We start from the raw sequence: 22385 nt of genomic DNA on the forward strand, positions 1-22385 counted from the left end.
TCTTATCAGTGATAAGATAAAATGGAAGATAAGGTGAGGTGGACGTGATATCTTTCAGTTTTGATTTGCATTTCCCTGGTGATGGTGAGGTTGAGTGCCTTTTCATGTACCTATTGGCCATTAGTATAGATTCTTTGGAGAAGTGTCTATTTAAGTCCTTTGCTCATTTTATTTATTTGTGTTTTTTAAAAAAGATTTATTTATTTGAGAGAGAGAAAGCAAGTAGAGGGAGGGGCAGACAGAGAGAATCTTCAAGCAGACTCCTCACTGAGCACAAAGCCGTTCATGGGGCTCCATCTCATGACCTATGAGATCATGACCTGAGCCAAAACCAAGAGTTGGAGGCTACTGACTGAGCCACCCAGGTGCCTCCCCCTTAAAAGATTTATCCTCTGCCCATTTTAAAGTGTGGGGTTTTTTGCTATTGAGTTGTATGAGTGTATATTTTAGGTATTAACCTTTTGTTACATATGTGGTTTATAAATATATTTTCCCTTTCCATAGAATGCATTTTTGTTTTGTTGATGGTTTCCTTTGCTGAGCAGAACTATTTTAGTTTGATGTAGTGCCACTTGTTTATTTTTGTTATTGCTTCCTCTACGCTTTTGGTGTCAAATCCAAAAAATCATCGCCAAGACTGATTCGAGGAGCTTGCCCCTGTTTTCTTCTCATAGTTTTACAGTCAACTCTACTTTCAATTCTTTAATACAGTTTGCGTTAATTTTTGTATACGGCGTAAACTAGAGCCCAGTTTCATTCTTTCGCATGTGGTTTTCCAGTTTTTTTCAGCACAGTGTGTTGAAGACACTGTCTTTTCCCCATTGTATATTCTTGTCTCCTTTGTTGAAAATTTATGGACATACATGCTTGACTTTTTCCTGGCCTCTATTTTGTTCCACTAATTTATGCATCTGTTTTTTACCAGTGTCATACTGTTTCGATTACTATAGCTTGGTAGTATAGTTTGAAATCAGGAAATGTGATACCTTTAGCTTTCTTCATTTTCCTGAGATTGCTTTGGTTATTCAGAGTCTTTTATGGTTCCATACAAATTTTAGGATTGTTTGTTCTGTTTCTGTGAAAAATACCATTGGACATCTGAAACATACTACACTATATGTTAACTAACTAGAATTTAAATAAAATCTTGAAAGAAAAAAATACCTTTGGAATATGTTTTTAAATTTTATTATTGAAGTGTAGTTGACCCAATGTATTAATTTCAAGTGTACAACATGGTGATTCAGTAATTCTGTACATTATACAGTACTTACACTATAAGTGTAGTTACCATCTGTCACCATACAATGTTGTTACAATATTACTGACTGTGTTCCCTATACTATACTTTTCTTCCCTGTGACTTACTTTACATAAGTGTGTACTTCTTAGTCTCTTTCACCAGCTTGGCCCATCTCCTCACTTCCTTCCCCTTGGCAACCACCACTTCATTCTCTGTATTTATAAGTCTGTTTCTGTTTGTTTGTTTGTTTGTTCATTTGTGGGTTTTTTTTTAAATTTTTACTTATTTTTTTAATTTCTTTTCAGTGTTCCAGAATTCATTGTTTATGCACCACACCCAGTGCTCCATGCAATACGTGCCCTCCATAATACCCACTACCAGGCTCACACAACCTTCTACCCTCCGCCCCTCCCAAAACCCTCAGATTGTTTTCAGAGTCCACAGTCTCTCATGTTTTTTAGATTCCACATATAAGTGAAACCATATTGCACAACTACTTTCTGGATTTCACTTAGAGGGAATTGCTTTGTGTGTTATTGTACACTTGGTGTGTCTATGGGAGGGGGAAGTTCAGGAGCCTGCAGTGTTTCCATTTCTGTCTCCTGATTCCTTTGTTATTTTTTGTTGCTATATAGCATTCCACAGTATACCATTTCTCTTTGCTACTTGGGTGGTTTGTAGTTTGGGGCTATTAGGACTAATGCTGCTATAAACATTCTTTTTTTTTTTTTTTTAGAGATTTTATTTATTTATTTGACAGACGGAGATCACAGGTAGGCAGAGAGGCAGGTAGAGAGAGAGAGAGAAGAGGAAGCAGGCTCCCTGCTGAGCAGAGAGCCCGATGTAGGGCTCGATCCCTGGACCCTGGGATCATGACCGAGTCGAAGGCAGAGGCTTTAACCCACTGAGCCACCCAGGCGCCCCTGCTGTAAACATTCTTAGGCATGCTTTATGGTATACAGATAACATTAATTTCGTTTTTGGTATATATGTAAATGTGAGATTTCCTGGGTTTTAGAGTGAATGTACATTAAATTTTAGTTTTTTTCTACCAAAGGAGTTTTACAGAGTGGTTGTTCCAATTTTATCTCCAACTGTTAATATAAGGGAGTTCTAGTTGGTCTATATCCTTGTCAACACTTGGTATGATCTCTCTCTTGGCAATTCTGTTGCATATGTTGTGATATTTCATTGTGGCTTTAATATTCATTTTATCATTGAGTAATGCTTATTGACTCTTTGGATCTCTTTTTTTAATGACTTTTTCTGTCCATTTTTAAATTGCGTTGTTTGTCTTTTCTTAGTTAAAGGAATTCATTATGTATTTTGCATATGAGCCCTTTTCGGATCCCAAATTAAGGATCCCAAATTAAGATCCCAAATCTTAATTTGTGGATTGTGTCTTTACTTCTTTAATAGTTACTTTTGATATAGAGTGTTCTTTGTTTTGGTTAAGTAGTTTATCAGATTTTTTTTCTTATAGATTTATGTATTATTTAAGAAAGCTACCTACTCACAGAAATATTCCCCTATATTTTCTTTCTTTTGCATTTAAAAAATTTTTTAAATTTAAATTCAGTTAATTAACATATAATGTATTATTGATTTCAGAGGTAGAGGTCCATAATTTATCAGTCTTATATAATACCCAGTGCTTGTTACATCATGTGCCCTCCTTAATATCCAGCACCCAGTTATTGCATTCCTCCTTCTCATATTTTCTTCTAGAAGCTTGGTTATTTCAGCTTTTACATTTAGGTCTATGATCCCTCTCAATTTAATACTTAAAATGGTGTGAAAAAAGGGTAAAGGCTAATTTTATTTTTCACGTGGATATCCAGTTGTTCCAGTACTTAATTATAGTGGTACCTTGGTTGTAAATCAAGTGAACCATATGTATTACCACTACCCTAAAATTTGACACTATCTCCATAACTTATACATCTTTTCATTAGTATATGTTCAGAACTACAATAATGATTAAAATTTTCGGGTCGTGCTAGTTGAGCTTAATAGTTGAATTACTTCTTTCTTTCTTTATGGAAAAGAGTTTAGGCAGTTTGAACCCATAACCCTTCTATCGCTGACCTTTCTGTTCCACTTATTTATTTTTTTCTTTGAAATTACTCTAAATTTTCATTTGGAAGCTCACTTTTTACTTAAGAAATAAAAGTAATGGTTCACTGCAGGCCTTCTATAAATTTTGCATGATTACCTTTATATTTAAATACAGCACTTAAGAATTTGAGTGCTTTTAAGTGGTCAATACTGACTTTAAAAATAACTGTCAGCCCTTAGGTCATAACTCACATATTCTGAACAAGATATTTGACGTCCTCAGTTTCACTTAAATTATTGTGGTTTGTTTTACCTCCTGGCTATATATATCACAAATGTGGGATGCCTGAGTGGCTCAGTCGGTTAACCGTCTGTCTTCAGCTCAGGTCATGATCCCAGGGTCCTGGGATCCAGTTTTGCCTTGCTTCTTGCTTGTCAGGGAGCCTGCTTCTCCCACCGCATGCTGCTCCTTCTGCTTGTGCTCACTCTCTCTCTCTCTGACAAATAAATAAATAAAATCTTTTTTAAAAAAAATTCAAAGGGAGCTTAATTACTCAGGAAAAAAAAATAATTTGAAAGTCAGACTATTTAGAGAACTGAGATAAGAGATGGCTAGTTACATGGTTTGTTTAATCATTAAGTATTTTTTTCATCAGAGGCTACAACCTTACAGAGTTTGTGATAAGTGATTTTGTCATGTGAGGTTTGCTTTTTTATAGACTAAATTTGGTGAGCTTGAGTTTCAGATTCAGATGATTGGGATGGGCCTTCCTTGTTCCTTGTCTTCTCAACTCCTGTTTTCATTTTATACTGTTATTTGGTATGCTTCCAGGTACTTTGAAGAATAGATTTAAATATCTCTCCATGTATTCTTTCTGCCAGGAAGGTAATGATAATCTGAACAGTCCAAGGCAGGAATATGTCACCTAATGTCTGAGGAGAGAAATACCTTCAAATTTTAGCATTTCTCGTAGCACTTAAAGCATATGTTAGTTCATTAATTGGTTAGGAATAAAAGATTTTTTATTTCGTACGTGAAGAATGTCTTAAACTAAACTTTCCAACTTCTCTTTTTCTTTGGAGTTTTTGGTGGTGATTTATGAATTGATGTTCTTCAAAATTGTGTTTTGTTGTGTAGGTATATCCATCCCTGGTCTCATAAAGTTTAGTTTTGTAAGGACCTATTTTATATTTTTGTTTTGGCCAGAGGCTTCCATTGAGGTTAAGCAGTGACTTTGTTGTTTAACCCTTGGACTGTCCCTGCTCCCCTTCCCCCAGGGGACTTAAAAACAGGTCCTGGAAACCAGCTCCAGGTGTGGAGGCCAAGAAAAACAAGGCTGTACCCACCTCGAGTCTAACCCTGACATAAGTACAGCCATCTTGGCAAAGCAAAAGCTGGCACCTTGCACTGTAAGAGTGGCTTAGCATAAGAATGGCCGTCCTGAAGGCTGGGAAGCCATTTTACTGAGCGTCCCTAACCCACGGACACTGCGTATGTGACTTGAGATAAGAGGAACTGGCTAAAATCTGAAAAAAAAAAAAAAAAAAAAAAAAAAAAAAAAAAAACCAACTTAATCATATACCACTAGGGCGGTTAGGTGGTGGTGCCACAGGGACCCGATGTTAATGAAAAACAAATAGTTAACTTGCAGAGATCACAATCCTGCAAGACAGGAGTCTCCCTTGGTTTACCAATGTCCTAGTGATTTACAACAAGGAAGCTATCTTCTCAATAGCCCAATTTCAAGAGGTGAATAACTCAGTTCCTTAAGCCCTAATTTCGCCCTCCCCACCATAAAACTGAAGGAGGCTGAGGCAGAAGGAAATGTAAATAAAGTTAAATTTCTTCTAAACCTAAATCTCACCTAACCGCCAGGGTGACACCGGGGAGGCGAAAAGTTAAACAAAGTTAAACTGTCAAAGTGGGGCACAAGATATGTATGTAGCTATGAAAAAGTGCCTTGAAAATGCTATATAAACCCTTGGCTTTGAGTGCTCGGGGTCCTTGTTGAAACCCGCTACACCGGGCAGATACTTGGACCCCAGCCAGCTGGAAATAAACCTCGCTGTGTGACTTACATTATCGAGAGTGTTCTCTGTCTAATTGAAACCCTAACAATTTCAGGGAGAAAGTGGGGGGAAATTCTGTTATATAATATTTGGTCATTTATGTTCATTTTCAAAACTTTGGAGGTTAGGTAAAGAATATTTCCATGGAGATGATATTTTAATAAGATTGGATAGACATACACAGAATTTTTGAAAGTAAGTTGGTCAGTAAATTATGTTAGAGAAAGGTATACACAAGAGTGTGGATATATGTATATATGTATGAATACTTTTTTAATTGATTTTTTAAATATCCCATTTTTTAAAAAGATTTTATTTATTTATTTGACAGAGAGAAAGATCACAAGTAGGCAGAGAGGCAGGCAGAGAGAGAGGGGGGAAGCAGGCTCCCCACTGAGCAGAGAGCCCAATGCGGGCCTTGATCCCAGGACCCTGAGATCATGACCTGAGCCCAAGGCAGTGGCTTAACCCATTGAGCCACCCAGGCGCCCCAAATATCCCATATTTTTACAAAAGAAATTGGAGGCAATCTAAAATAAAAACATGGAAAAACATAACAAAAACCAAACCCCAAGACAGAAGATAAACCTGGAGAAATATGAAGGAAGGGGATAGGAAAACCATACCAAAATAATAAAAGAATATTTGTGATCCTTTTTTACTCTGAATTCTCAAGCTCCAGAGATGTTATTAGGATTTGCCTAATTCTCTACTGGCGTTACATAATTAATGTTCTTTAACCAGTGAATTTTAAAAACTCATTTCTCTCTCAAAGATCATGTTATGGGATCATCCACTTACTACCTGTGTCTTTCCTATTATCTATTAGCTACATATCTATTAAAATCTATTAAGATATCAAACTTGACTATCCACAAATCACCTGGAGTTTTTATTAAAATGCTTATTCTGATTCAGTAAGCCTGAACAGTTTTCCTTAGGATCAGATAACCCTCGAAATTCTTGAAATTCTGGGTCTGCATATCTCTAACTTATTTAAAGTAATTAGGGTGACATTCTAACCCAACTCTTTGGAAATTATATTACACTAATTTTTACAGTTGAATGTGGGAGAAAGTATTTTTGAGAGGAGATCAAAGAAATAGCAATGAGAAAGGTAAAGGGAATGAAAATATGTGTTTTGCTATTGTCAAGCTAAGCCATAATTATTTCTCACCTTACATACAGGGTAAGGATAATCTATTAGAAGATTGGCAGAGTAACAAATTGTATTCGGGGATTGCTTAGCATCTAGAAAGGGAGAATGAGAAAGAAGAAACAGGGAAAATTTTACCAAGGGGAGGCAGTGGGGAATGAAGTGGAATGAGAAAAAAATGTGCTGTTGTTTTTTTTTTTAAGATTTTATTTTATTTATTCAACAGGCAGAGATCACGATCACAAGTAGGTAGAGAGGCAGGCAGAGAGAGAGAGGAGGGAGCAGGCTCCCTGTGGAGCAGAGAGCCTGATGCGGAGCTGAATCCCAGGACCCTGGGATCATGACCTGAGCCGAAGGCAGAGGCTTTATCCATTGAACCACCCAGGTGCCCCAAAATGTGCTGTTTTAGATGGAGAATGTAGATTAGCAAAATTATTTAAGGCTAAGAGTCAGTCTGCCTTATGACATATACATGAATATAAAGGATCTATTTTGTATTACAGAAAATGTTGATATATTGTTTGATATTTGTACATTCTGTGTTTAAACAAACGATTTGGAAATCTTCTGACTATGCATTTTTGAATAATTGATATTCAGAATACATAATATCATCTATGAAGATGTTTGGTGTAGCTGATTTGCATTAAAACATTCATGATTCTCAGCAAGGAAAATACACAGAAGCACAAAACAGTTAATTATCTTTCTTTTAAAATAAATGTCGAGAGAAGCATTTAAAAGTAAGATAAAATGTAGTATTGAAAGAAAATCCTATCTCAGAATTCAAAATATTTTATAACTGTACACAAGAAATAGAATTATATATATTTTAATGTTTATATTGAAGATCTCATGGAATCTTTTTAAAAAAATTCTTTAGACTTAATAGCTTTTGCCAATGAACTTAGACTCTTCTTTTCAACAGTTTCCTATAGGTCTAGGATATCTCTCTCTTCATTTATTGAAATATTTTATCTGTATTTGTAATATTTAGAATTTATTTATGCATATCTTATTTTCTCACTTTGTAGTTTGTTTTCTAGCTGACAGAACTGTTTGTTTTGCTCTGAGTAGTTCAGTAGAGTCCAATTAACAGGAGCGGTGTTGATGTAGGGAAATGTAACCCGGAGCTATCTTTGCATATTAGAAGAAGGACATTGTATCCTAGAATACAGTTACCATTAAATAAGCTACACTTATACATAAGTATAGTTATAAGGCCTAACGGAGATCAGTAGCCTTTGTTTAGCTGTTACTCATAAATATAATACATATAAGAATGATTCATTACAAAGGAGTGATTCATTTGTCATTTTTATCTTACCAATTAATCAGATATTCTGTTAATGCATGTTATCAAAATAGGGTAACATTATGAAATTTTTATATGAAGAAATGATTTGTGGCAAATCTAATATCCATTTTATATATGAAAATTTAGGTATTGTGTCTAGAAATAATATTAACTATTTTTATTGCTGTTGATAATAGGCTGAGGTTAGGCTCTTTTCTTTCTTCTTAAACCTTCCATATTCTCCCTTTTGAGGGAGAGACAAGGGACCCAACAGGACTATTTGAATTATTATTACTCACTTAGAAATGGGAGAATGGAAAATTAGCTTGTAAAAGATGAATTGGAGCTCCCATCTTCCACCAAGATTAAGTTGTTAATGCTAAGTAACTGGTTAATGTTTTTGAGCTCTTTTTCTCAAATTTTTCTGTATCCAGCTGTTTGTATATCAGTTGTATTTATGGTGATCTGTTAGCTGATGTGAGAGATTGATAATTATTCTGGTTTGAAATCATATTTATTACTGGGACACCTAGGTGGCTCAGTTGGTTAAGCATCTGCTTTCAGGTCAGATCATGATCTCAGGGTCCTGGGATCAAGCCCCATGTCAGGTTCTCTGCTCAGTGGGGAGCATGCCTCTCTTCTTCTGCCCCTCTCCCTGCTTATGTTCTCCTTCTCGGTCTCAAATAAATAAGTAAAATCTTAAAAAAAAAAATTTATTATACGATGGATATCACAGGCCTGTACCTCTGAAACCAATAATACACTATATGTTAATTAATTGAACTTAAATAAAAAATATTTTTAAAAAGATAGTAATAGTATTTATTACTTTTTAAAATTTTTTACCCAGTATTGCTTCTCAGCCATTTGGTTAAGATCAAAAATAAAAGTTTTTAGCCACGATGTCCTTTGTTAATGTATATGGGGGGAAAAAGAGTAGAAATTTATCTTCTTTGATGTTATTTTTATTTTAGGAAAAAAATTATTATCAAAAAATACCATAAGATTATTTTATTTCTACTTTCTGAAATTTTTAATTATTTTCAGTCAGGATAAAGAAAAAAAACAGTAATAAGGATTTGGTAAATAATTTATTTAATTTTCCTTAAATCTGCTCTCTTTTTAGTGTTTCCCATAAACCAAGGCACTTAGATGCTTGTTGATTTTTTTCCCTTACCACGAAAATATAATCTATCAGCAAGTCCTCTAGACTTTACATTCCAAATACATATTTAATCTGTCTACTTTTCTTCATCTTCTCTACCATCCTAGTATAACTCATCATCATTTAGACTCCTGCAAGAGCCTCCTAAGTGGTGTCCGTGCTTTCACTCTTGCTTTCCGACATACCACTGTATTCTCCTGACAGTATTTAGAAAGATCTTAAGGGGCGCCTGGGTACCTCAGTGGGTTAAAGCCTCTGCCTTCGGCTCAGGTCATGATCCTAGGGTCCTGGGATCGAGCCCCGTGTCGGGTTCTCTGCTCGGCGGGGAGCCTGCTTCCTCCTCTCTCTCTCTGCCTGCTTCTCTGCCTACTTGAAATCTCTGTCTGTCAAATAAATAAATAAAAAATCTTTAAAAAAAAAAACAAAACTTCCCTATTAAAACTAATCAGCACACTAAGTAGCCATTTTATTATTTGAAAAACTTAAAAATAAAGAGAATCAAGTGTTTTTCTTACACTGTTAAGCAAATGGTTGATGAAGGAAGTTTTTCCTTTACTGACGTATTTCAGTTGATAAATAAAGAAGGAATGATAGAATTGTAATATCAATATTTTACAACCCCTAATTAAGTATTATAATAGATCTAAGAGTAATTATTGCTAACTGCTAATATATGCATGTAGAGAGAACACATTATAGGCTTCCCAGTAAGAGTACATAACATCAGCTATGGTATGGAGTAATTTTGCTAGAAGTTTGAACCTGAATCTGGTTAAACATTCATATCTAACTACCAGTTTTTAGGAAATACAGTAGACAGAGGAAGATGTTAAGTGATACTGTAAGGATGACATCAGAAGTCTGGAGTGTGGAAAATCCGATAGACAAGTAACCCAGTTTTTCTTTTCCTCCCAACAAATAAATTATAAGGAGAAAAATGTGATGGAATCATAATCTATAGATTAAAAGACCACGAAACTTAGTAACTGCAGAATCTGGACTTTATTTGGATTTGACTTGAACCAGTGAGCCTCAGAAAAAAATTGATACACAGAAAAATTTGGACACTGGCTAGATAGTTGGTGATTTTAATAAATTATTACTGAAAATAATGGTTTAGTGATAGTACTTTTGATAGAGATTATATTTGTAAGAAGAGTATCTTTTAGTCATACATGTTAAAATGTGTATAAATGAAGGGGAGAGGTAGGAGGATCAGTGAGCCTGGTGATGGGTATTAAGAAGGGCATGTATTGCATGGAGCATTGGGTATTATACGCAAACAATGAATCATGGAACACTACATCAGAAACTAATGATGTATTGTATGGTGACTAACATAACAAAAAAAAAATGGTATGTCTCGGGGGTAGATGGGGAATGAATAAAGGTACAGATAAAGCAAGACTAGGCATGAATTGATAATTGTTGAAACTGGATGATAAATATATGTGGATCCCTTTTGCTCTGTTCCCTTTTTTTCTACACACATTTAAACTTCCTATAATTAAATTTAAAACAAAAAGCCTTTGCACTTAGACTCTAATCGAAACTCTTTATTTTAGCAGATTTGACACAGTCTGACATCTACTTACCCTGTATCTAGCGTGTTCACACTTGCTCATATTATACTTGCTTTTTCCCTTTTCCTCAGATAACGCCAAATTCATTCTTACTTTACAGCCCTTGAACTTGATGTTCTATCTGGAACCTTCTTCCCCTAGATCTTCAGTATCTGTCCCCTGTTGGCTTTCAGTTCTCGTTTTGATTTTTTTTTCAGGCCTCATTTTAATGTCACCTCAGAACAACTAGCTGTGACAATCATCTAATCTAGTTTTGTTTTCATCAGAACACTCATCCTGATTTGACATTTCCTTTTCTATTTATTTATTTATTCATTGTTTCTACCCATTAGAGTATAAGCTACATGTGGGTGGTGGTAAGATCTTAACTATCTTGTTCACTTTTAGATTTCCAGCACTTTCCCTACAAATACCTAGCAAATATAGTTGCTACTCAGTCAATGTTTTTTGAGTGAGTCAATTAAATGTTTATGAAGCTGTTGAATACTAGGAAGATTAATATTATTAACCTTCTGCTTTTAGAATATCAACATTATATAGTTTTGTTGTGTAATGAAAGTATTTAAAATTCAGCTGGCATTTTCATTATTAGTGTTTTCAAAGACTCATGTGCAACAGAATTAGCTTTGTAGCAAAGCTTCAGAAAGATTTTTAAAAATTCACAAAATGTCAAATTTTCTGGTAGCATTTATTTAAAAATATTTGTATTTTGGGTAATTAGTGTCACATTTTATCTTAAGAGCTGTTTTTTTGTATCTACATAAGTAGAGGTTAAAATTTGTGATATGTGTTTATATGTGATATGAAAATTCGGCAAACATTTCATGACATGTGAATTACAATGAAACACTTATAATTATATCATCTATCAAGAAGGAATGAGAAATACTTTATAGATAAATATATTAGAGGAGCCAAAACTATAAAACTATGAGATCTTCTCTTTATTTAAACAAACAAACAAACAAACAAAAACAACAGAGGAGGGCGCCTGGATGTCGCAGTCGGTTAAATGTCCAACTTTTTATTTTTTCTCAGGTCATGATCTCAGGGTCATGAGATCCAGCCCCATGTCAGGCTCCATGCTCAGCACAGTGTCTATTTGAGATTCTCTCTCTCCCTCTGCCCCTCCCCCTACTCATTCTCTCTCTCTTTCTCATAAATAAATAAAATCTTTAAAACAAAAAAACATAAAAAACAATGTATTTGTTAAAAATAAATATATATGATATATATATACATATATAAACAAATAAATATATGTATATATAAGTACATACATATTTCCAAGTAAGTATTGTCATTTCAACATAATTCTTTTTTTTTTTTTTTTTTAATAAGATTCATTTATTTGACAGATAGAGACCACAAGCAGGCAGAGAGGCAGGCAGAGAGAGAGAGAGAGAGAGGAGGAAGCAGGCTCCCCGCCAAGCAGAGAGCCCGACGCGGGGCTCGATCCCAGGACCCTGAGATCATGACCTGAGCCGAAGGCAGAGGCTTTAACCCGCTGAGCCACCCAGGCGCCCCTCAACATAATTCTTAAGGGAAGTTGTTCATAAGGGTTATTAGAATAAAATGATGTGTTTAACTGACAAAGTAATTTTACCCTAATATTTATTAGAGATAACATAGATGATTCAGACCGGTGCATTCCCTCCTGTGTCCTTAGGAAGCTTTCCCTCCACAGCACAATATGTGCTGCAGAGTTGGGCTTATTTGGGCCATGGCCAGGGTGGTTCCTCTTATCCTCCATATGTAGCATGTGGAGTTGTAGCTCATGACCTTTCCACCAGAAATATGCTATTACCTGTTTCTCTTCTTTACTCTCTCCTATTAAATGGTATAAATCTGGGAACTTCTTCAGATTGGCTCTTTGCCGAGACATATTTTACTCTATGTGGATTTCCTTGTTTATTCTTTTGCTCATTTCTTCATTTATTTCTTTATTCAACATAGGTTTATTGTGGCTTGTCATGTAAAAAACATAAGCATTGAGATTGTAAGGAATTATATAGGGATTAAACAAAACATAATATATTTATTCAGGGATGTTGTCTTTAAAAGAACTTCTCTTTTAAAGACAGTTGCAGTTGCCTTTAGAATGAATTTTTAAGTTACATACATGCCCACACATTTATCTTAGTTTAGCCCTTAGTTTAGGGGGAGTCAGAGAAAATGAGCCTTTCCTCAGTTTCCCAGGGAAAGAAAGGGTAAGAAGACAGAATATCACTAGGCCCCCGATGAACCCAGTGCTGGAGTCTAACAAGGCCTAATTTTCTACCAAGGGAAATGTTGATTTTCCTTGTCATGGTCCTGGCTTTGCTCCCCTGCTCAGTCTCAGGTTTTTGGAAGTCCAGTTCCCAGAATTCCCCCTTCCTTGAGTTCCCTAACATTTCACTTCTGGGAGAAGACTGCCCACCCTCTTGTGTCAGGATCCTGGAGGCATTATCATCTTGCACAGTGGTGAGATGAGATCTCTCTAGTACCTTGCTATTTGGTTATCTGTTGAGCTTAGAACCTGAAGGCTGGGGAGACTCAAATCTCACAAGAGTATGTTTGAGCCCTGCCTGGCCAGCTGTCTTGTTTCCTCCTCGGAAAACATCATCTTGGAGGGGAACTCAGTCTGGCTTCAGAGTGTCATCTGGGATAACTAGGTGTTCAGAGACAAGCCCAATTCAGATGAAGGTGCCTCTGGGGGCATAACAGGCCCTGGGGGGATGATTTGATATGTGGACCACTGTCTCACATACTTCACTCAGCTGTTTTACCAATAGGTTTTGGGGTCTTCACTGCTGGTCTTTATGGGTTTCCATGCAGTGCCAAAGGGGATTTGAGTCCTGGGCCTGGTTAGGACCTTCTAGGTGCTCCTCTGTGAGCAGGTTGGGCTGTGAGGTTTGCATTTGGATGGGAGTGCCCAGGATGCCTGTATTGGGTAAATGAGGATCTGCCGTCCCTCTCCAATGGAGGCGGCACTGGAGTGACTGGGTTGCTCTTGGCCGAGCCCATCTTGACAAGGGGGAATAGAGTGGGGTAGGACGCAGCCTGGGTGAGGAGAGGTCACTGGGCCCCATTCTGTCTTTGTATGCACAACAACTACAGTGCGTTGGTTAATTATTTATTTAACTATTTTCTCATTAAAGGACATTGCTCTTTGAGCCATTTTTTCTTTATTTAAAAAAATATTGCCCTTAAAATCTTTATATATGAGATAACACTGTTTTGGATGTATGATTTCTGTGTTTATTAACCTAAACATATATGTGTGTGTGGGCTAAGTGAACCAAGTTCTTGTCTTTGTGAATTTGATGTTTTCCTAGGTGCCTTTACATTATACCAAGTTTTTTGGTATAAGCCAAAAAAAAGAAAAAAAAAAAGAGCCAGTTTCTCTTCTTTCCTTTTTTTCTCTCCCTCCCTCCCTTCCTTTCCCTTACTTCTTTTCTTTTTTGGTAAGAATATTTAAGTTCTACTCTCTTAAAAAATTTCAGTTACACAGTACAGTGTTATCAACTATGCTCACCATGTTTTACAATAGTTCCTGAGACCTTTATCATTTTATAGCTGAAAGTTTGTACCCTTTTAATAACCACTCCATATTTCCCCCACATTCCAGCCTCTTGCAACCACTTTACAATTCTCTTTCTATGAATTTGAGGTTTTTTTTTTTTTTATTTCACATACGTGATGTCATACAGTATTTGTCTTTCTGTGTGACTTACTTCACTTAGCAGAATGCCCTCAAGGTCCATCCATGTTGTCACAAATGACAGGATTTTCTTCTTTCTCATAGCTGAGTAGTATTTTATTATATATACATATACACCACATTTTCTTTCTCCATTTGTTTATTGACATTTAGCTTGTTTCCACATCTTGGCTCTTGTGAATAATGCTGCAATAAACAAGGGAGTGCAGATATCTCTTTGATACCCTGTTTTCATTTTCTTTGGAAAATATATACCCAGAAGTGGGGTTGTTGGATCATATGGTAGTTCTATTTTTAATTTTTTGAGGAACTTTCATAGTGTTTTCCTTAATGGCTTCCCCAGTTTACATTCCCAACACAGTGCACGAGGATTCCACATTTTTGCCAACACTTGTTATTTCTTGTCTTTTTGATGATAGCCATTCTAACAAGTGTGACTTGGTAGCTCATTGTGGTTTTGATTTACATTTCTCTCATGGTTAGTGAGTGATATCGGGCACCTTTTCATGAACCTTTTGGCCATTTCTGTCTTTTTTAGGAATAATACCTTTTTAGTTCTTCTGTCCAGCTTTTTAATTGGGTTGTTTTAAGTTTTTTGCTGCTGAGTTATATGAGCTCTTTCTGTATTTTGGATAGTAACACCTTATCATCAGATATAGCTGTCAAGTATTTTCTCCCATTCACTAGGTTACCTTTTCAGTTTGTTTTCTTTTATTTTTTTAGAGAAGGACAGATAGAGATCATGGCACTGGGGAAGAACAGAGGGTGAGGTAGAGGGAATCTTTTTTTTTTTTTTTTTTTTTAAGATTTTATTTATTTGAGAGAGAGCGAAACCAAGAGAGACCAGAGGGAGAGAGAGAAGCAGACTCACACTGAGTGGTGAGCCTGGTGGAGGGCTTGGTCCCAAGCCCTGAGATCATGACCTGAGGTGAAGGCAGACACTTAACCCACTGAGCCACCCAGGCACCCCAGAAGAGGGAATCTTAAGCAGGCTCTGTAGCCTAGTACGGAGCCCAAAGCTGAGGCTCTCACCACTGAAATTAAGTGGTGGAGGCCTAACTGACTCAGCTACCCAGGCATCTCTGTGCAGAAGCTTTTTAATTTGATGTAGGCCTACTTATTTACTTTTGCCATTATTTCCTCTGCATTTGATGTTAAATACAGACAGTGTCAAAACACTTAACATCCCTGTTTTCTTTAGGCATTTTACGTTTTCAGGTCTATTTTCTGTTCTTTTATTTATCTTAAGTTGAGTATAAGATAGTGGTCCAGGTTCATGCTTTTGCATGTGGCTGTCCAGTTCTCCCAGCACTTTTTGCTGAGGAAACTGTTCTTTCCCCATTGTTTATTCTTGGAGAACCAGTTTCTTTAAAAAAATTTTTTTTAACCAAACATATCAGAGTTTAATTAGTCATGCTATAATTACTGAGAATAAAATTGAATTGTTGCCATAGTTTTTTGGGGAGAGAACAGAGGCCCTGTGTTTTCAAAATAAAGGGTGAAGGTATTTTGTAAAAATCTTTTCTAACTATATTAGAACATAAGGTATGCACAGGCCTTTAGGCAAAGATAATATTGCTTAATATTTCATGTTTAAGGAAGTTTCTAAGTTAATTGAACTCTGAATGGTTTTTAAGATGTGACAGGACCTATGAAATTGAGTATAAAAAAACTTAGAATGATTAGTTCTTGAAAGAGCCAGACACTTATAGCTTCATTAGTAGCTGGTTTTTCCTTCAGTCTGTTGGGCCATCAGTAGACAAGTCTGCTTCTATGGTGGTCATGCCTATAGCACCTCCTAGTATAGAACCCAGGGCCTACAAACCATCCATAATTGTCAGTGCTGATTTTGAGTGCTTCATATTTCTGTGAATGATATGTCAGTTTTAATGCTTTCAGTTGTTTGAAAAGAAGACAAATTTAAGGTATTGATGAAAGTTTTATGTGCAGAACTTTGCTGCCACAATTATTTAGTAATGTAAATGCAGTCAGATCCAGTTTTTTTTAATAGATGTGTTGCTCCTATGTATAGAAGCCTCCGTGGTCCATACTGCTAATGGGTGTGGATAGCCCTCCACGGAGGCAAGAATATTAGGATTTTTGCTGCAAAACATTTTCGCATTTGAACATCTGATTTCAGAACATATGGCTTTTTGATTTATAGATGTATGCTACTGAACTTAGCTTATAAATAGTGTTTGGTCAAATATCTGTCATAAGCCTAAGATAAATGCTGATTGAAAGAGCCTAGCTGAGGAATGTTTTAACTGGTTATTCTTGAGTTTCCTTCATGAGTCACTTGTGTAGCTTTCCTTCACAAAACGGTGAAATTTATACTCTGAGCTTTCATCAAGAGTCAATATAAGAAACATCTATGTCTCTACTTCTTTTGGAGGCTGATGGAGGAGGAATGGGACAGTGAGGAAGGAGGTAACTGTCATAGAAAGGCAATACATTATATGGAAGGAATATAGGCTCTGGTGCCAGAGGGCCATCAGTTCTGACGTCTGGTGCCAAAGGCCATCAATTCTGGTGGTGGGAGGATGTGAAGTGTCTCTTTTAATTACCTCTATGTTTTCCAACAAAATAAGACATTTATTGGGTTGTATGGACTCAGCACTGTGCTTGGCCTGAAGGTACAAAAGAAAGACTTGTCCTCTGCCCTTAAAAGAATGATTCATTATTTAATAGTAAGATAGGAGTATGACCCTATTGCTGAACAACATTTCTTTCAGTTTTTTTGTTGGTGTCCAAGTTTTAGCCTTAGTTTTCTCATTGTAGAGGGTGGCCCTTTGTGTTTTTTCATGTGTTGACTGGGGAGTTGAGAGAGAGAGAAGAGGTAGTGATTGGTTGGTTGATTGATTCAAGCCATTAGCTAACATTTTGTGTTGGGAATCTATACGTATTTCTTTACTCTGGTTTACTGTCTTATATATTAATATTTCAGAATTGCTGAGATAATACTTTAATCAAGGAGTTAATTCTGTATATCTTGCTTGCTGGTACTAGAGTAGCTTGGTCAGAACATCAACCTTTAATTTTGTTTGTTCATTTACAACTAGTTTGTAGTTTTATTTTTTTTTTAAGATTTATTTATTTAAGGAGAAAGAGCACACACACAGGCACAGGAAGGGGCAGAGGGAGAGAGAGAGAGAGAATCCCCAGCAGACTCTGTGTTGTGCATGGAGGCTGATGTGGGGTTCTATCTCATGACCATGAGATCATGACCTGAGCCAAAACCAGGAGTCAGAGGCTTAACCAACTGAACCACCCAGGCACCCATCTGGTTTGCAGTTTTAAATACAGGACTCAAACGTCAGACTATGCCTGTTTTCATGCAATTCTTCAAAAGTTTGCATACATCATATAAAATTATTTCTTCAACTGTAAGAAAAAGAAGATTATTGTATTAAAATGTGGCTTAAAATCATAGTCTGATTAATATTAATCTGATTGATAATAAAGATTTTTAAACTGGCAGCCATGATATTTGAAACATATTTGAAATAAAAATGACTCACCTGGACACTGGTACTGAAACTAAGACTGAGAAAATACATTCCAAATAATCTATATTTATCATTATTATCTTATTTGAGAAACCATCACTTACTAAGTAGTTAGTTTATATATAGAACACAGATCTGTGTTGAGTTTCACCATGATCCAATTATTTTTCTTCTGTTTCGTAGCGTGGCTTACACCTCCTACACTGGTCTGCATTCTGTCATATATGTGCCACTGGAGGCAGGGATAGAGCAGGGAAAATTGGAGTTCAAGTCCTCTTGATTTATGGGTTTGGAGCATAATTTTTGTTTGATAAGGTTATGATGATACTTAACTAGGTAATATTACCTTTCTAGTTGTATAGAGAGCAAAGTGAGGTCTAGAAACATGACTTTCATCAAGCTGACAAGTGATGTACTAAGTGGTTTGCTTATTGTCCTCTTTTCCCAGCTTCACGAGGGCAGGAACTTCAGGTTTCTTGTTCATTGCTGCAATCTTAGTGTCTAGAACAGTGGTGGGCACATGTAAATATTAGTATTAATTTCTTAGAGTTAAACCTTGTAAGAATTATCCTCTGTACTGGCTTGTGTATACTCTGCCTTTAACCATGTATATTAATGTGTGATCTATAATATTAAGATAAATGTGAGCACACTAGCTACCTTTTCAGGTAAGAATAACTTCTAGATACATTGCTATGTTCACTTGCTCATCAGGGTACAAGATTATTATGAACAAGCCTAGATATAATGACCAGTGTGCTTAAATGAGAATGAAGGAACAGCTGCTCTTTTAATGGTCTTTTAATGAGATGCATAAAATTTGGTCCGTTTTCCTGTTTCTTTGCGATTTAGTGATCTCAGGTTTCTTAGACGTCTTTTGGGTACTTCTGAAGTAATTATGTAGTTTAGGAAGTTAGAAATTGCTGAAGCTGATGAGATGGGAATTGGGTGGTTTTATGTGTTTATTTTTTCCCCAATCCTCAAACCTGTTTCCCATCTATTATCTGTATCATCTCCATCTCTATTCTCATAAATGTATTCCTTAATTTTTCTCAAAATCCTTTGTGTTAAAAGTAGTTATAGTTTAAAGCTGCTGCATTATTTAGTTCTCATTAGGAAGTCATTTATAATAGTAAATTTATTGTTTTTCTCTATAGCTTTGTAGATGGCAGGTCTACTTAACAGGAACAAGGCAGAGGTCACTAAAATATAGAAATTTAATACGTTCAAACAACATGTATGACTTCTTTTCTGCTCACTTCTTTGCCCTTATTTTTAGTCACTTACATATTTTTAAATTGTGTTGTGACTGAATATTTTCATGCTTAGTAGTATTTGCTCATGAGAAATTTTCCTTTAATTTGCAAAAAGCTATTTAACTGCTTATGTCATCTAGTCATATGGAAAAGGTATTTTTAAGTTACTTGTTTCAGTCATTTTGGAATGTGGTGACCTCAGAAATGGGCAAATATTTTCTTAGCATTTAGTTAAAAGAATAAACATGGTATGCTCATTGAGAGAAATTTAAATTTTGACTTACATGATAAGACAAGCTTCTCTTTGATTTTTTTCAGTGTTAATACTATTGCTTAATTACCCAGTGCCACCTTTTTTTAATCCATGATCTCATTTCCTCTTCAGATAAAAACCTCTATGAAGTGGACAAAGGTTTTATTTATTTTCCCTATTTTGTGGAGTAAGTTTGGGGCAAGTCATTTGACTTCTTAGTTTCGTTTTCTTTATCTGTAAAATAAGAGCAGTGGACAAGATAATCTCCGAGGTCCTTTCGAGCTCTATAATTCTGTGTTTATACTCTTGTAAAATGAAGGGACAGGGACACAGAGAAGTTGAGCCCTTGGCTACATTCAAATAATGAATTAATAATAATACCTTGATATCTGACTTTCTGATTAGTTGTTTATTGACCCTTTCCCACAATCCTTATACCTATTACTGAAACTTTGCTGATTTCTTTTCTATTTGAAAATACAGCAGTTGGGGCGCGTGGGTGGCTCAGTGGGTCATGGTCAGGTCAGGTCATGATCTCAGGGTCCTGGGATCGAGCCCCGCATCGGGCTCTCTGCTCAGCAGGTTAGCTTTCTTCCCTCCCTCTCTCTTTCTCTGCCTGCCTCTCTGCCTTCTTGTGATATCTCTCTCTCTCTCTCTGTCAAATAAATAAATAAAATCTTTTAAAAAAATAAAAATTAAAAGCTAAAATATATTTCTGCATTTTCCAGTAAAATTTTTATAATTTAGTAGGTGCTCATTCATGTTTTTAAAAGGGGGAGTTCTTATTAAATACCAATTCCCATGGTAACTAAAAACAAATCAGAAGAGAAAGCATATCTGAAGCTATATAGTATGAGTAATAAGTAAATCAGAAGTAATGCAGTCTCACATGTAGCAAAAAAAAAAAAAAAGGATTTTTTTTTTGAGATTATGTATTTATTTGAGGGAGAGCAAGAGAAAGCAGGAGAGGGTTCAAGTGGGGGCAGGGGCAGAGGGAGAGAGAGAGGAGCCCAATGACAGGGGTTCCATCCCAGGACCCAGGGATCATGACCTTAGCCAACGGCAGACACTTAACTGGCAGCCATCCAGGTGTCCTAGAAATATTTAAAAAAAAATTTTTTTTTTTAGTATAGTTGAGGTGTAGTGTTATGTTACTTTCAGGTATACAACAAGTTTATACATTATGCTATGTTCACAAGTGTAACTACCATCTGTCCCTATGCATCATATTACTTATTATTGCCTATATTCCTTATGCTGTGCCTTTTATTTCCATGACTTATTTATTCCATAACTGGAAGCTTGTATCTCCCACTCCCCTTTACCTATTTTGCTCAGCCTCCTACCTTCCTCTCCTCTGATAATCATTTGTTCTCTATGTTCATAGGTCTAATTCTGTTTTTTGTTTGTTTATTCATTTGTTTTTTGTTTTTATTTTTTATATTTTATTTTGTTTTTGAATTCTATATATGAATAAAATCATATGATCTGACTCATTTCACTTAGCATAATACCCTCTAGGCCCACCCATGTTGTCTCAAATGGCAAGATCTTATTTTTTTTTCTGGCTGCGTAATATTGCATTCCATACCACATCTTCCTTAATCTGTCTGTCTATCACTGGATAAGAAAGATTCTTAAGTGACAATTTTCTTCCATCCTTTTATTGATCCAAATTTGTATTTGAGTGTGTAGTAAGCATTGGAATGATTTGAGCTTTCTTTTGTTGGTTGAGTATATATATTGCTATCATGAGTGTTTATAGAAAGAAGTTTTGTATTATTTGGAAAGTTAGATTAGACTTCTCAACCTTTAAGGGTTTGTGATTGAATTCTTTCCTGTTCCTCACCTCAGTGACAATCCCTTCCACTTTTCAGGATTGTATCGATCTTGTAAATTATGACATTTTATTTAGATGTAACACATTAATTTCTAGATGAGCTAGGATGAGGTATTTTAGGAGGGCAGTCAGAGAAGATTGTAGTTCAGCACAAATTTAAATATAAGTTCTTTGAAAAATTCAGCTTAATTTTCTAAAGGCAATATGATCACTATAAAATTTATTCAGTATAACAAGTAACGTTTAGTTTTTTGGTTTTTTTAAAGATTTTATTTATTTATTTGACACAGAGAGAGAGAGATCATGAGTAGGCATAGAGGCAGGCAGAGAGTCTGATGTGGGGCTCGATCCCAGGGCCCTGAGATCGTGCCCTGAGCTGAAGGCAGAGGCTTTAACACACTGGCGCCCCTAGTTTTTTTGTTTTTATATTAAATATCCCCTTTGGGGGAAAAAAAGGAGCTTGTTTTGTTATTTTGATGCTTTGGGATAAAAATAGCTTTTATTCACTTTTCCATATAAAATTCCTCACAAATATTTTTTGATTGAAACAAGTAAATCATAGTCACACTTTTGTTTTTTAAGCAGTTAGAAGGAAATTTAGTGGAAAACACTTTGTTTTACAGTTGAGAAAACTGAGGTCCAGTTTAACTGAGGTTAATTCTCTGACCCATGGTTATATAGCTAATTAGTAACAAAGATGATTGGAATTTAGATATGCCAATTATCAAACTTAAAACCTTCTATATAATGAGTAGGTATCTGGATTCTTTTCTGTATTCAGCTAGATTCATAATCTAGATTTTTGCCAAATTCCTCCTTTACAGTGCTGTTTTTATTTTTTTTAAACATTGTAATAATTTCTGAACCAGAATTTAAAACCCAAAAACTGCATTATAGTAGCTCACACTTAAAATACAATGGCATATGAAACTAGTTTCTCACAGTTGGTTTCCTACTTGATATGATTTAGATCTGTAAATTTTTAGAATAAAATCTGATCCACTTTCAAAAATATTATGTTCAAAATCTGTAGGTATTTAAAAAAAATCTTTATTTACTTTCTCTTTTTAGTCTCTATAAGTTATTTGATTTAAACAATTATTCCACATAATTCTTTTGTATAAATGGTGGAATTATGGTTATTGATTTAAAATAAAACCAAAATTTAATAGTAGATTATCAAAAGCTAAATTATTCTTTAACAGCTCAAAGGAAATTTATAGTTAACATTTCCATGGTTACTAGACCCTTG

General features: G+C 35.5%; 1 protein-coding gene and 1 pseudogene across 4 annotated transcripts in view; one reads left to right on the forward strand and one right to left on the reverse strand.

Annotated features, from left to right (window-relative positions):
- NUBPL (NUBP iron-sulfur cluster assembly factor, mitochondrial) overlaps positions 1-22385 on the forward strand; it is a 222955-nt gene that overhangs the window by 127624 nt on the left and 72946 nt on the right. The window lies entirely within an intron of this gene.
- Positions 12850-13578, reverse strand: LOC123944755 (annotated as a pseudogene).

Source organism: Meles meles, chromosome 6 (genome assembly GCF_922984935.1).
Source record: "Meles meles chromosome 6, mMelMel3.1 paternal haplotype, whole genome shotgun sequence".
Taxonomy (NCBI): domain Eukaryota; kingdom Metazoa; phylum Chordata; class Mammalia; order Carnivora; family Mustelidae; genus Meles; species Meles meles.